At 42.5% G+C, this 12,895-nt stretch overlaps 1 long non-coding RNA gene across 1 annotated transcript; it reads left to right on the plus strand.

Annotated features, from left to right (window-relative positions):
• The first annotated feature begins 21 nt into the window (after positions 1 to 21).
• On the plus strand, positions 22 to 8,715 carry LOC119018910. The gene is made up of 3 exons (XR_005074895.1): positions 22 to 36; positions 7,692 to 7,896; positions 8,171 to 8,715. It is a non-coding gene; the product is annotated as an uncharacterized LOC119018910 (long non-coding RNA).
• Positions 8,716 to 12,895: the final 4,180 nt, after the last annotated feature.

Raw genomic sequence — 12,895 nt, forward strand, 5'->3', positions numbered from 1 at the left:
ACAGGTGATGTGACATGAACAGGTAGATAGAAGAAGGTGAGCAAAGAAAGTGTGCTTATTTTTCATCATGGGATAATAGATATAATCCAATTTAATGTTTGAGCCACTCCAACAAACGATCCAACAAGTAGCACTCAATAAAGCATGTAAAAAAATAAAGCTCAATAAAAGCACGTAAGTATTATAAGCAAAATATACTTAAAGTATGAAAAGTAATCATTGTGTAGTAAAATGGTTCCTGTCAGTGTTTTAACCATTATATCTGATGTTTTTGGATTAATATTACGACTCTATTATTTTGTATGTTGCATTGTATTGTTGTAGAAAACACCTTTATGTATTGTTGAGTAGTTTAATCCACAGCAATGCATCGAAAATTGTCAGAAGATCACCTGTTTTCAGCTTTTTGATCATAAATAGTTTATTTAGCTGAATAAGTGGGGAATCTTTCTTAATCCCCCAAAACAACACACACACACACACACATACACACAACAAATTTCATTAAAAATCCCAACATTTTAAGAAAATTGTCTTTACTAGATAAAGTTTTTGCAGTCTAAAAAGTGATAAATGTATTAGCGTAATAGTATAATATCTTGTTCTCTGTAAATGGACTTGCTCTTATATAAGTGGCAATTAAGTGAAACGTGAGAAAGTCTTAAAAATAGCCAAAAACCTTAATCTAACTAGGAGACTGTGACCACTTTAACCAAGTGTTTAACCTTCACCATACGGTTTGTTTTTCATGACCACAATCTTTCCATGTGGTTTCATTACTAACCCTTAACCCTATGTCTTAAAATACTTATTTTTTCCATGAGAAAATCATGACTGAATGGGTCTAAAAATGAACAAAATAGACATCATGTGTACGTTTTCAAATGACTGAACGTGAACTCCCCTCAAATTGCACGATTTTCTCCTTCTCAGAGTGACAAGCGCACCCTGCTACAACTAGATGGTTAGAGTTTCATGCGCATCTCACTCTCTCAAATAGCTGCCCATCTATCCGCCACGGCCTCGGTTATTTCTGTCGCAGCCTTTTTTTCATGATGGCCAACAGCTATAATTACTATGAGCGCTGGCCAAGTGACAGAGCGAGAGAGGAGGAGAGAGAAAGACAAGAGTGCGAGGGAGTATAAATAGAAACCTGAATCCATTATTGAGTGCAGATATTGGGGATGGTCTCTCCCCTGGGTGCAGAGGCAGAGTTGTCGTCGCAACATAAATAGCAACCGCTCTCCTTAATGAAGTGTGTTGCAATTTCCTGTCTTCATCATCAGCCGGGGGGACTCGGTTAATTTGATAAATGAGAGAATCAGAGGGAACTTCAGTCGGTTGGCATAACAGATCGGACAAAACATGTTGGTTTAAAGGAGGGGGTTTCCAGACAGGGTGTGTTTGGGTACAAAGATGTAAATGCCAAGGAGATAAAAACATTTAGACCGGCTTTTAAACAGACATCTTGTAAAGGAAGATTCTTTTTTGTCCTTCGTGAGGGGAAACAGTTTCATTCTTGAATGACAAACAGCTACAAATTAAAACCTTTGACTGAAAAATCCTCCTACTAGCTTTTTCCACACCTTTCAGCTTCATCTCACCATCCTCCCCACTGGATAGTCTGCTTAGTTGCCATGGAGACAGCACAGCTGACATCATGTGACCAAAATCAACAGCTGGTTGTGCGACTTTGTTCATACAAACCTCAGCTCCTCCACTCAGGTAAAAGATGGCCCCATCACAATTTGGAAACATTTCATGAAAGCAAATTTGAAGCAGTGTTTTTTTTTTTAATGTATAGTCAGCTGCCTTAATAATCGATTATTGGTTAATTGTTAAGAAGGTATTAGATAGGCCAGTGTTTTTTTTTTATTATTTGCTGAATAACCACTGACAGGATCTGGATTCAGTGCATATTCAGAGTTCAACACATGAGGTATTAAAACAGATTAAGTGAACACAAAGTTACTGAATAACAAAATATTTACTGACCTAATTCAACAGCTGGCCTGACACACACCGAGAAAAAAAAAAAGAAAGAAAAAAAAGTTCATTTAATATCTTGTCTCTGTACTGTATTCCATTGAATAAAGGTTGAAAAGAATCCAGGGTTGTTGCTGTCGAATTATATTTCATATGAATATCAGAATCCCTAAAAAATGAGTAAATGTGTCAGAGTAGATATATAAAACCAATTGGAAAATACTCAGTTACATGTATCTAATACTCGAGAGATTATATTACTTTCGACCACTGCACATAAGTGAAATCCAGGCTATGACAGCTGAGTAAACTCTCCCCCCCGAGAGAGATCTCAAGATACAGTGCAACACTCTGTGAAGAAGAACTAAGCCAACCTGTAGTTTAGATTGACTTTTTTCTGTTTCTCTTTATCCTCTTCTCTGAAGAAGATTTCCGAATCGGTTGCTAAAACATTTGAGAAGTTTGAGTTTATCACGCTCTCATTAAAACCTGAGTCGAAACAATATATTCTTGACCCCAGGACACTATTGCAGTTATGTGCGACAGGGAAAGTGGGGAAATAAAGAAAGACGTGACCTTCGACCTCTTCTTAGCAGCCCGTTTGGAAATGTTATGAGACCTGATCCCCTGTAAACTGAGAGGTGTTGCATTCATGGACGGAGGAACTCTGAGCTTCCCTCCTGCCAATTCCTTGAATCAGACATGCTTATTTATGACATCTGTCACCGTGTTTATCTGTGTGTGTGTGTGTGTTTGCAGTAGCAGAGCCTGATGTTGCGTCCGTTGCTCTTACACCTGAGTTGACCTTCTGCCCTGCTGGCTGTCAGCCTGTTACTAAACGGAGGTGTTTTTCGGTCGGCATTCCTGCTTTAATAAGGGTTATCTATGTGGACAAACACACATAAACTGCATGCACTGGCACATATACACACACGCGCGCACACACACACACGTCTGCATGTGCCGTCTGAGTCTGACATGCTCAACATGTGCAGGACGTAGCCGCCAGATCATGTTTCTTTTTTACACCCTATACGATTACAGCACTAGTCAGGTGTCAGAACAAATTGTGTGTGTTTGTGTGTGTGTGTGTGTGTGTGTCAGTAAAGATCAGTAAATGACTTGAGCAGTGTGTGGGGGGAAAGTGATCAGAGTAATTGCTTTACCTGCTGAGCTTCAGACCCTTCTCTCTGTTTCTCTCTGTGACGTCAACGCGCCAACACATTATACCAGCCGAACATTTAATTTTTATCTAATTTCATCCACTGCTTTTACGTCAGCAATTTACATGCCAGCTTATGGTTTTTCCGGACGTCTGCTAATTTCTTTTCTGGTCAAACACTGGGCAACTGTTCCTTCAGACTTCTTTTAGCAAATCTGAACGTCACGCTCACGACTGTGGCAGAGTCGGTGTGTCATTGAAGGGTGTCAAGTAGACTTTGATTTATTTTAGGGGCTTGTGTAGGGAAAGGCACTGGTTAAGACTGGTCTGGAAAGAAGTAACGCACACACAAAGTTTTGGATGGATCGTCATAAATATTTGGCATGCAGTCGTCCCCAGAGTTTTGATTTCTGATTACTCCAGTGATTCTCTGACCTTTCATCTAACACCACGAGCAGGTTTCAAATTGTGCTGCAGCACTCCAGCTCACACAGGAGAGCCTGAAATACATTGTAGTACTGACGCACACGTTTGAATTGCAACTAATTTTGGGCTTGAAATATTGTTCTTGTGGCATGCGCTTGTTGAATGTTGCAGCTCTAAATTCATTTATAATGTCAAATAAAAGCAGGATTCAAACATGTCTCATGCTGCATTCACTTGCTCCTCAGACGGCCCCACTGCCGGATTTTGGAAGTCCGTATTTCAGACTTCAGTTTCCCCCAGTTTCACAATGGGCAACATGGTCACCAGACAGAAGATGTTTTTATTTTATTGCCCAGAGCGTTTAATGTGCACAAACTAAAATACGCAGTTGCAGATTTCATGTGTGCCAAAACTCGATATGCATTACAAGACTTTCTTACCATCAGCCCAGTGTGAACGCTCGTCCACCATGTTTCAGCCACATATAGCGTCAACTCGCTTACCGTCATTTTTACGACTTTCCGAGTTGCTGCTCCAACTTGAAGAGGCATCAACACGAATTTAACTGGTCAGGAAAAAAAAAAAGTTCCAATTATTTTCACAGCATATGAATGCAACATAACCCTAACCTAAAATTGCATGTTGTTGAATGATGCACCTACAGAGCGAGTTATCCTTCCAGGACGTTTAATCTAAATCGGTAGAAGCTTGAGGGGGTGAACGACCCTGAACGTCACGGTTGTGTAAGTGACAATACTGAGAGCCGGTCACACCTCCAGTCATGAGACGTCAATTTGATCAGGAAGGCTATACATTCTTATCTCAGAAAACCTCATAAAATAAAACCTCTCCACAGCTCCCTCATGACTCCCATTTCATTTATATTAACAGCCATTATAGTGATGCTCTTACCCAGAGTGCCTCTCACATATCCAGTGTGACATAAGTCCCCGGCTCACCCACACACTGCACATGGTGATGTACAGCGGAGGCCTTTCGCTGCGATCCTCGTGTGACCTGCTGTGAGAGATACATGTTCGTGCAGCTTTAAATAGCCGGCTATATCTTACACAATTTATAGGCCCATAAACATATAAAAACCAGGACATCTGGCTGTTAAAAGTTCAGTTTTGACCCTGGAAACATGGTGATGGAAAAAAAATATTTGAAAATTCCCATTTACCTTTCAACGTGCCACATTGTCTTCATCAGACTTGGACTTTGAGCTGTTGTCGTAAGACTTGTGGGTGATCAAACTTTCTAGTTTTCTAGTTTTTCCATTTTTTTTGCAGATGCACAGTATGTAATTTCTGCCATCCAGGGGTCTCTCTATCAAAACAGAACAAAAGACTGTAAGTTGTGTTACGCTGAGTCACATTCACTGAATAAAATGTGACAGGCGACCAGAAGAAACACATCGTTATCTTGATTAAATTGACAGAACATTGTTGGGAAGTTTTGGGAAAATCTAAGAACACAACTTAATATTTCATGTACAACAGTTTGGACGTTTGAACAAAGATATGTTACATGTTAACATCTTTAAGCCAAACCTTGTGAAAATGTTGATTTGACAGCTGGTCTGAAAGCATCTGTTAATAAAGATTATGTGATATGATCAAACGCTCCAGTGCTCCTATAGTTTATACAACATTTTTGGCTTTTCAGTACACAAAAATATCCATGAAAACAAGATGTGCAGTGAGTCTGTCCTGTTTTCAAAGACAACTTATCCCTAAAGTCAGTGTCAACTTTAAACATTACATCAAAAACCTTCATGATTAATGACGGACTTGACTAACACTGTAATCTTACTCCTTATGCAGCTACCATCTAATTTAACAAGACAAAGACAAGAATAGCATTGTTTTAAATGGGTCAGCCCTCCTGTTGGAGATGTGTCTGCTCCAGCTCTGACTGAAGGGATTCTTCCCTCAGAGCATCATCCACTGTCACGGGATGTTCAGCCTACTGACGATGAATCATGTTGGATGGCTAACAAAGTTTGTTTTACGGAGCACCTGCTGAGGTAAAAACAACCCAACAGACAATCTGTGTTAAGACTCGATGAAAAAAAAGGTTTCTGACAGGATGGCAGACAGCAGTTTATACGACCGTAAGTTATATCTACTGCTACAACTCACTGCCAACACAGAGAGAGCAAGGGCACCAGTCACACATGACAGCGACCGCCACCTAACTAATCCAAAATGGACGAACAGGTGGTGTATCTTAAATGAGCCTAGCTAGTTAACAACGGCTACAAATCTAGCTAAGGCTAACAAGCTAGCTCTGTTCACAGATGAGTTTTCTTGAGCGGGACAATTAACTGTAGCCTGTAAACATGTTTATTTCTGCTGTGATGTTGGACATTTTAAAATGGGGTCTTATGGGGATTGGCTAATAGAGCTAGCCTCAAGTGGCCGTTGTGTTAGTCCCACGTTGGCTTTATTTTCCAGCTCCACAGGTTGCTGCTTGCTACAAAACCAGTCGCGGCTCAGCTTCTCAGACCCTGTTAGCTCTGGGGGGGAGAGAGCTGGGTGCAGAGCCAGATGTTTCTGGAGGAATAAACACCTGGAATCACAGTGATTCTGCTCCGATCCAGAACCGTTTAACAGAACGGCAGGAAGAGAGCTGCGTAGATTCACCCCTGTTTGTTAACTGTGCAGAGCTGATTGTCGGGTGTTTATGGACTGTGTTGACTGCTCACTGGAGCTGGATTTACTTGTGAACGTACTGAGGAGAGGAAAGAAAGAACCGGAGTCTCTGGTGAGTGCTGAGTTCATTGAAATGGTCAACTGAATGCAAACACACAGTCACACACTCCCTCAGTGCAATCTGTTGCTTGCTAGTTTACTACGTATGTACAGTATTCTGGTTGTTCGGAGCAAATACACCCGTCAGTCGTCTGTTGGCTGATGTTTTTATTACATTAAGCTATCTTTAGCTAGTGTTGGCGAGAGGCGGCGGAAGACAGGCAAGGCATTCACTACAATGAGTGTGTGTAAACTTCACACCCTTTGGGATTTTCCTGGAAAGCCTGACCTGTTTCCTTTACACAGAAATCACTCCAGATGCACACAAGGACAACCATGGACTCATTTTTAAGTTACCTTACACATTAAAAAAACAAAACAAAATGATTGATTCATGCCAGTTCCCATCACATTCTTACATATTGAACCTTTAAAGACAGCAGGAGTGCGACTGTTGCCAGAGCAAGTTCCGACAGTAAAGCAAAGTCATGTGCGAGTGTCTGCGAACCCGCCTCCCTGCTGTAAGTTTAGTACATTGATTTCTGAACGGCACAGACGGCCAAATCATATTACAGTAAAATGTCACGGCATTTGTGGAATAATGAGCTGCAGCTGTGGACTTCTCACCCGTCTGTATTCTATGAGTTGATTAAGTGCAAGTGAACGAAAAGCTCACGTGGAACCTGAGGGCTGTTTTCTGCAGCTCCGTCACTTCACGCCCTTCTTTGTGTTTCTGAGTGTGTGTGTGTGTGTGTGTGTGTGTGTGTGTGAGGGCTACGAAGGGAAGGGAGATAAGGAGAGGGAAGTGCTAACGTTACAGAGATTGACCTGTGGGGGCTTAGAGAGGGGTTGATTGCAGGCATGCCACTCAGGGTTCACGGGGTGTACGTGTGTGTGTGTGTGTGTGTGTGTGTGTGTGTGTGTGTGTGTGTGTGTATGACTTAATGAGCAGACTTCAGTCTAAGGCTGCTGCTGTCACCTTACCCCTGGTTTTTATGAGGAGGGATAACGCAGTGGCTCCTTTGCAGACGTAAAAAAGTCACCTCTTAAAAATGATTCATTTCAATATTTTTTGGGGGGCACCTTTAAAGTTTGATCCTGTCTTTGCTTGTATCGGAGGAGAATTTGGAGGTTTTTCTTGCGTCCTCATGCCTGAAGGATCCCCCGCACCTTAAGGACTTCTGAGGCGCCGACACATCAGCCACGGAGAGGAAAGTTTTCACAGCGCCGCGTGACGCGTTGCAAGACGCTCGAATGCCAAACTGGGATTTCTACTTTCATTCCTGGCATGTGGGCAGATCAGCCCTCCTGCCCCTCCCTTTGCCACATGCATGACTCTCCCTCTGACTCTTTGTCCCCAGAGAAACAAACAGACCAACAAAAAAGACAACGTCCATCAACGCTGTAATTTACTGCACCGCCCTCGATTATCATAGTGGTTGAAGATGAACTTCTCAGACGCTGCCTGTGGGAGATGTCACGTCAACACCGAAGTCTGGGTGAAGAAGGATGAACGCTCTTTACTACGGACAGACATCCTGAGGAGATGGACGCACTTTTGGCCGAGTAGGTTCGTCTGTGGTTAAGCTTCTTGTCGCTGACTGCAGATCTTCTTTCTAAAATAACAGAATGAGTCATTTTCTGGCCTAAATAATGTCAGTAGCTGATAAATGGGAACATTTTTGTGAACCCACATCAGATTCATTGAAAAAGTCAATTCCTTTCACGTACCAAGACACTTCATTCATACACATGAAAACTGATTATTACATCCGACGGTTTCTGAGATTATGTCTTCGTCTCTGTCTATTTGTTTGTTGGTTTGTCGGTTTGTCAGCAGGATTACACAAAAACTACAGAACGGATTTACATGAAACCTGGATGGAGGATGGGTCTCAGCCCAGAGTGGACCCCATTAACTTCTGGTGCTGATACGGATGACGGGACAGGAATCCAGGAATTTTTGGACGTTTTCATTCTTGATTAAGAAAATCAGGCATATATAGGTGGCTGGTATCTATGAGTGAGAACAATCTGATGTAGTCCAGCAGATTTGAATATGTTTTATCTGATAACTGATTAAACTTAATTACATTAGATGGGACTGTTTGGCCTTGGCGGAGGTATACATTCTACTGAGGGCCATTCCAGCATCCACATGATATCTCCTCAGAATAACAAGTCTCCATCTTAAGGGATATTGTTATCAAATTGAACTTGGACTACATGATGTGGCCACATTGTTTTTTCCAGCTAAGAGGGGCAGCTGTAGGTCATCTGCAGGCTTATTTTTGCATTAAAGAATTGGGGCGAGACAAACAAATAAATAATTCATTGTGTTCAAACATCTAAAGATTAATACCAGAAACACTTACAGAGCTTCTGATGGCTCAGGGGAAAAATAAAAAATCTGATTATAACCTTTAAAAAGAGCCTAAAAACATCTGTTCTGTCTGTTCTCCAAATGGTTCAACAACAGCTTTGAGTTTACTCTGTGATCGACCAAGATGAGGCCTTTAAGGATAATCTTACATACATTGCTGGTGCCTACATTACCCACAATGCCGCTTGACAGTTCTGCCGGAGAATCAGGTGTGCTGTGATCGATGGCAGCTAATGTGGCCTCAGGCGGAGGATGAGTGGAAAGCCTTTATACAGCCTCTTCACAAACACCTGTCAACAGAATTTGATTTGTGAAATGGCTGGAGCTGCCCTTTAAAGCCCGGCCGCTGTCGGTGCTCTGCAACAGAGGGCTAATTTAAGAGAAGAGAGATGACGAGCAGACAGAGAGAGAGAGAGAGAGAGAGAGAGAAAGAGAGATGGAAAGGCTTGGATTGAGGTATCAGCTGTATCGGTGTGATCATGAGTAATGGACACCAGCAGGTTGAAGCATCTAGTTTATCCTCTGGACACTGGATCTGTCCCTGCCTGTCCCTGGCAGCTCAGGACCAGAGCAAACGCTGTCGACGCTCTTTGTGTGAATTATCAACTGCTGATCAGCTCCGGGACAAATAGAGAGCGAGAGAGACGGTGTGTGTGCTGTGTGTTTTCGCGCATGTCTGGGCGCTGGAGGCATGACATAATGCCAAACTAGACAATACAGGACAAGGCACGGGAACAGAATAGACCAGAATAGACTAGAACAGAGAAGAATAGAACGGATGATCTGACCTCGTTCCATATACATCAAGAAATTTGGATGAGTGTTTGACAAAAGAATTTGCATAACGTGCTCACGCGTCTGTCGCGCGGCACGGCCGCAAAAACAAACACGCCGTGCAGCCACATTCTTCAGGTCTGCGTTCGAAACAGAGGGGGAGAAGCACAGCACACGGCGATTAGATGGAGAAGGAGGCACCTCGTGGAAAATCGTGGATTCTGAAAAAAGGGAGCGTAGGCGTGGGCCCTGATGAGTCAGTGTTGCTTTGTGGCAGATGGTTTGGCACTGGCAACAAATGTGGGCACAGCCAAACATTCAGACCGATGGAGAGGGATTGTTGTCGTACAAGGTGCATTCTGAATGAGGGGAAAATACAAGCGTCGTTATCTCGGTCTCATGTGAAATTAATTCCTACTGACGTGAGTGCATTGGAATGAGGGGGGAAAAACACCTCGTCCACCGTGACAGGAGTGGTTTTGTTTTCGTCTCTGTGATTTACACCTCGAGCAAAACGTGACCGGCCCTCCTCCCGATAAGGCAACCGGCTCACGCTTTGATATCCGTCCACTCGTGTGTGCTGAGTCATGTCACCTCACCCGCCAAACACTTTGTTATCTTCAATGGGCGGACATAAACCTGCTTTATCATAACGACCTGTATCTAAAGTGTTATTGCTTTATCACAAACAAACCCAACTGATTGGAAATGATGTTATTTTCACCCTTTTGAACGCTGAAATCTTGGCTGCACCTGCTAAGCTAACAGCATTAACGCAAGCTTGACTGCAAATAAGAATTTGGGGATCTCAGGGCTTCCCAAAACTGTATCTGAAATGCAGGTTTTCATGTTGACAAGAGCCCAAACGGAGCGGTATTACCCTTTAAACACAACTTCCACCAAAGGTAAGTGAATCCCTGGACTGGTCCTTCCAAATCAACAAGCGTTAGGATCTGTATGAGAGTCAAACCGATGTGACAAACCCAGAGACACTATTATAGCTGATAAAATGAGTTTATGGTTCTCAGTATCAAAGTAAAAGTCTTAAACTTCACACGCTGTTAAATGCTCAGCACCTGGTTTCTGGACCGAGAAGTAACACATTCCGGATTAATCTCTGCGTAAAATGGCCTCTGGGTCCGTCGGCGTCTCTGACTTCAAGCGGTACTTGAGTCTCAGGGTGTTGGTGTCTGGACGGCTACCAACATCATCTGCCCAGGTGACCCTGAATGCCCCCCACGCTGCCGCAGAGCATCCATCCCTCTGTGTGTGTCATCTCCCGACTATATTTAGTAGAGAAGCGGTGTCCGGCTCTTGATTTGCCTTCACCAGAATGAAAGCCATCCTCTCGCACGGAAGATCGAGTGAGGCAACAGGGGCGTTAACAGCAGCGTCGTCACATGTCACATCTTAAGACCCCAAAGAGTTATTTTCTCAAACAGCTTCTTACTTTCAGTCAGGGGATCATTCATGAACACGTTATTTAAAGTTTTTATTCAAGTTTTTTTGTGTCTGTGCTCTTGGCTTGTTTGAAGGGAGCGAGTCTCGGCTGGTAAAACGGTGACGTCTTGCATCATTGTGGCTTTTATAATTATTACAGGCTTTCCTGATGTCGAAGAGTCCACCTGATATCACACTTAATCGTTCTTGTTGCTGAAGTAATGATAGAATATGAAAATAATGTAAATATGCCAGATACTATAGCTTTTTATTTAAGAAAAAACAAGGGTTTGTGGGAATGTAAATGTCCAATAATCTAAAAATAAACATGCTAATTATGCTATAAATGCTATATAGTTTTATTAATGTTAATAAGCATCTTATAAGGACTTATAATGGCTTAATGCTCATTACAGGGACTTTAATATAAAGTTAAAAAAAATGTACTAATTAAAAAGAATTGAGAGTTGATTGACAAGTGTCTAATCCACACTGGAAAGAGGATATAATTCTGTGTGTGTGTGTCTGTTTGTGTGTGTTGTTTTGCATATGTGAGTGTTGTATTTGTGTATTTGTTGTCATAATCACTGCCATGCCAGCTAATTCTCCCTCTATTTATATGAGCGTTGTTTTGACAGCTGACTGGAGATGGAAAGTCTCTCTCTCTCACACACACACACAATTTGCAGCCCCTGGTCCAGTCTTGGATATGTGTGTGTGTGTGTGTGTGTGTGTGTGTGTGTGTGTGTGTGTGTGTGTGTGTGTGTGTGAGGGCGAGCCCGTGGTGGTGTCCAGTCCACACCAGTATCACATTCAGACCACAGTGATCCCCATGTTAATACCCTTCCCATCTATTTTAGCTGCTGCAGGGGCTCTTATGCAATCGGTCACGTTTTGGTTTTTTTTCCCGACACCACCTTCTCGGTCACCGCCGTCTTGTTTTACGTTCAGCAGGTGCTCCTCTCATGCAGAGCGCCGCACTGTCAGAGCATCAAAGTACACAGGCGAACAGGCTGCAGTCCTCCGGTGAATCAGTGCAGCGGGCAGATCCGTCTCCATTTACATTCTGTTTTAGGAGGACGGTGTTGACAGATTTAGTGTCCCTGGCCTGAGAGAAAAAGAAATCACAGGCGGTCAATAGAAAGAAGGAAAAAAGAAAAAGAAAAGCACAGGGTTAAGTTCAGCTTGTATTCATCCCAAGGAAACTGCCTACACAAACTGACTGGGCACTTAAAAGCTGCACTGAGGTGCCTCAGTTTGTGGGTCTGGATCATCTCTCAAGTCATAACGTGAAGTTGGGAGTGATGTATGTTTTCTTTAGGAACAGGAATGTGATGATAAGGACGGCAAACAGCACTGAAACATCTGGTTTTTCATCACTTTCATAGCTGCGGATGTTCACATCTGACAGCAGGCAGGTATTAAAGCATGGACAGTGCAGCGGCGTATTTAGGATTTGCAAGGAATTAAAAGTGTTTTAATTAAAAACAAATACTGAAAAATCTGACTTTCAACTTTTGTGTGTACGTCAGGGTCAAATGTTGCATGCAGCTGATAAGCTTCTCCTCCCCATTAAGTGCTGTGAAAAGTCCACAGACCAGTTAAGATGACTTTCACTTTGTGATTGTGTCCCGTTTCAAACGAAAAAGTCAACAAGTTGCGTGTTTATTTTTGTTACCATGACAACAAAGGCCACCTGAATACGAGGGAAGGTCTGGTGTTTCACCTGCACTCAGAGTTGGGCTTTGCCGGATGCACGGCATGCAAGTCGTGCAATCAAGGCAAAACATTTTACTGAACTGTAGGCTTGTAATTAAGATATTGTGCATCCATAAGTTCATACATGATACAACAGTTCAACAAAGAAGACAGGAAACTCATCTGATAAACTAGATCTACACAAGATTAGTATTTCATTCTGCTGTGTTTGAACACATTATCACAAATCAAATTTGACTGTTTTAAGCT

This window comes from Acanthopagrus latus, chromosome 5 (assembly GCF_904848185.1).
Source record: "Acanthopagrus latus isolate v.2019 chromosome 5, fAcaLat1.1, whole genome shotgun sequence".
Lineage (NCBI taxonomy): Eukaryota > Metazoa > Chordata > Actinopteri > Spariformes > Sparidae > Acanthopagrus > Acanthopagrus latus.